Raw genomic sequence first — 3953 nt, 5'->3', positions numbered from 1 at the left:
TCGCTAAAAAGCACAGCCCAGCATTGATCAACCACTTCTCCTTTGTCTTCAACGTCTGTTTAGTGTGACAGTGAGAGACTGGCTGAAGGGAAAAAAGAAAGAAGCAGAAACTTGACAAACACTTTTCTCCTACTACGTCCTACGGTACGCAGCCACGCCACACGCAGGCGTATTGCCTACAGGGCTTTTTATTTCCTTCTAAAAAATGTTTTATTCTTTACTCAAAGACCAAAAAAAAAAGGGAGAAAGAATTTCAATTAAAAGCCAGGTACAACTTGGGCTGGAGTGACCATCGCTGAATGTTGACGCAACCGGCACCGCGAGTAAACAAGAGACTTGCTTTTGACAGCTCAAGGCTTAGGGTTTTTGTGTTTTCATTTCATAGAAAAAACCGTTAGAAAAAAAATGAAAAATCCAGAGAATGCGTTGTTATTATTGATCGGTCGGCCGCTAATTGCTCAACCTCTTGCTCGCTCTCTGAAGAAAAAGGACAAGGCCTCCAACAGAGCTGTGTTCACAAGGCACAGAATGAAAGCGGTTGTAATGGTTGTGTTGTTTCCTGTTTACCGCCCGGTGGTAGGAATCTTGGAACCCCTGCGGTTTGTTTACACAGAAGGGTAATTAGTTTGGCTTGGATCACAGCTGTTTGTAAAGAGAGGGTCACGGTTGGGTCAGGGGGTTGGGGTCAGGGGTTTGGGGTCAGAGGGTTGGTGATACAGCTCACTCAAAAAGCATTTCGCAACGTGCACCTACAGCGTCCTTCATGGGTATTGAGAGAGGAAGTGTTCTGTGTTCTTTTAGCTCTATACTCCAACTGTTTTGGATTTGAAACCAAAGGATTACTACGGGGTTATAGTAGAGATTCTCAGCTTTAACTCAGGTAGTTTTCCTGCATGTGTAGGCATCCAGAACTCGCAACGCAGACCTTCACAGCTACAGTCCCAGTCATGCACGCCGTAGGAAAAACAATGGTGTTCCGTTAGACCTCAACCGCATTATGCAGTTTATGTGCACGTGGTGTTAGGCTTGAAAACACACACCCCTGCCCTGTGCTTTTTTTGGGTTGGGGGGGGGCAGATGGGGGGGTGGGGGTGCAGACAGGGGGACGGACGGGGGTGCGGACAGGGGGTGAGGACGGGGGGAAGCAGCAAAACAGCTGAGGCAGGTAATTAAGGTTCAATTATGGTTAACTAACTCTTCTTGGCCTCGACTAAGCCAGTCGTCCCCAGCCAGCAGAGAGCAGCGGATACGAAAGCAGATGTTGGGGGCACTCAAATGTAAAAACGAATCAATAGCAAACCCCCCCCCCCCCCCCCCCCCCTTCCTTCCTCGCGGAAGACACAATGAGTCATGTCTCTTCAACTTCCATGCCTCCCTAAGTTCCCTCTTTTTTTAATTGACTCGCTAATTGGCTGTAATCACTGCCTTTTTGGTCTCACTGTCTGGATCTCTAAGCACCCCCCCCCCCTCCACCCCACTCAGAGTTTCCTGTTTTATCCAGAAGTGGGTTTTCTGTGTAGATTCTATTCACTGTAGGAACATCCCGGCATGTCTGTCTCGGAGGCTTGTTAGACATAGCTTATTAGGGAGGCCGCCATTGACCATATGGGGCACCCAGACTGAAGTACCCCGGGAGGGGAGGAGGAGAGACAGGAGGAGAGGCTGGGATGGACCCTCCCTCCATCCAGCCGAGTTAAGGAGGGCGTTGGAGGGTCTGTGTCTATCTCAGGTGGGCTTCGGGAATTGGATTTGCTCTGGAGGCTCCTTACAGAAGCGGTGGTGTTGTGATGATTTTGTCCACCACTGCAGCTGAGGCCCCACTCTAGGGGAGGCTGGTGGAGGTAGAAATCGGAGGACGGGCTTATTGTGGTGCATGGAATGGAATAGGGAATGACATCAAATATGTGTAGGATGCCATTCCTCATTCTGTTCCGTGGATTACAGTGAGCCCGTCTTCCGATTTCTACCTCCACCAGCCTCCCCTGGTACAAACTCTCACCTGGGGCCATAGAGGCAGAGCTAAAATGAAAATGAGAGATCAGGTGGTCTGAAATGATTAGATACTCATGCTCTGTGTGTGTGTGTGTGTGTGTGCGTGTGTGCATGTGTGCATGTGCGTGTTTGTGATGTGGGGGTCAGCTATTTGTTCACCTACGGCTAATAACACGTCCGCAACAGTCCAACTATATGTGATAAAGGGAAAATCTAACCCACACTTGACCCTAACCCTCACCTGACCCTTACCTGACCCTAACCCTCACCTGACCCTGACCTGACCCTAACCCTCACCTGACCCCCACCTGACCCTAACCCTCACCTGACCCCCACCTGACCCTAACCCACACCTAACTCTTACCTGACCTTCACCTGACCCCCGCCTGACCCTCACCTGACTCTCACCTAACCCCCGTCTGACCCTGACCTGACCATGACCCTAACCCTCATCTGACCTTCACCTGACCCTAACCCTAACCCTCACGTGACCCTAACCCACACTTGACCCTAACCCACACCTGACCCTAACCCACACCTGACCCTTACCCTCACCTGACCCTAACCTCCAACTGACCCTAATCCTCACCTGACCCTAACCTGTCTCTCACCTGACTCTCACCTGACCCTAACCTGTCTCTCACATGACCCTCATCTGACCCTCACCTGACCCCCACCTGACCCTGACCCCCACCTGACCCTGACCCTCACCTGACCTGACCATGACCCTAACCCTCCCCTGACCCTCAACTCACCTGACCTTCACCTGACCCTAACCCTCATCTGACCCTAATTCTCACCTGACCCTCACCTGACCCTAACCCTCACCTAACTTTCACTTGACCCTCACCTGACCTTCACCTAACTCTCACCTGACCCTCCCCCTCACCTGACGCTCACCTGACCCTAACCTGACCCTCACCTGACCCTCACTTGACCCTCACCTGACCCTAACCTGACCCTCACCTGACCCTCACCTGACTCTCACCTGACCCTCACCTGACCCTAACCTGACCCTAACCTGACTCTCACCTGTATTTGGAGCTTGGCATGTATTTGGAGCTTGGCGTGTATTTGGAGCTTGGCGTGTATTTGGTGCTTGGCGTGTATTTGGTGCTTGGCGTGTATTTGGTGCTTGGCATGTATTTGGCGCTTGGCGTGTATTTCGCGTGTGTACAATTAGGCCCTTACGCTTAGGCGTAGGCACTAATGCTGGATAAACATAAGCAATAAGAAACAACTCAATGCAGCCTATAAATATTAATTGTACAAGAATGATACATTTCTGTTTTCTTTTTATTCACCCACCCACCCACCCTACGGATATAACCTGTGCATCACTGGTGTGTGTGTGTGTGTGTGTGTGTGTGTGTGTGTCAATGCCTGTGTGTGTGTGTGTATGCATGTCTGTGTGTGTGTGTGTGTGTGTGTGTGTGTGTGTGTGTGTGTGTGTGTGTGTGTGTGAAAGAGAGCATGTATATGCTCATGTCTGTGTGTGTGATACTCAACACGTGAGGGAGGAGAGCAGGCATCAGCGTGGGGGAATTGAGCAGTGCTCCACCACGCCAACTCTGGAAACAGACAGAAAGCAGACAGAACAGAGTCATCAATATCGGTCCCTGGCCATTGATCAGTCCCTATTGATCAGGACGGGCAGTGTGTGTGTGTGTGTGTGTGTGCGTGTGTGCCCACTGATCCTCGTCCCAGCGATTGTTGAGGGTCACTGACAAACTCAATTGCATATCGGGGGCAGATCATGAGAACAAACGGCTGCTGTCAATAGGTGGGTCGTGCCCTGTGGTAGCTGTCACTCACAATTACCCCCCCCAACACACACACTCACACACGCACACGCACACGCACACGCACACGCACACGCACACACACACACACACACACACACACACACACACACACACACACACACACACACACACACAACACACACACACACAGGGGCA

The sequence above is a fragment of the Argentina silus genome, assembly GCF_951799395.1.
Source record: "Argentina silus genome assembly, contig: scaffold_161, whole genome shotgun sequence".
Lineage (NCBI taxonomy): Eukaryota > Metazoa > Chordata > Actinopteri > Argentiniformes > Argentinidae > Argentina > Argentina silus.
This window is presented reverse-complemented; position numbering follows the sequence as displayed.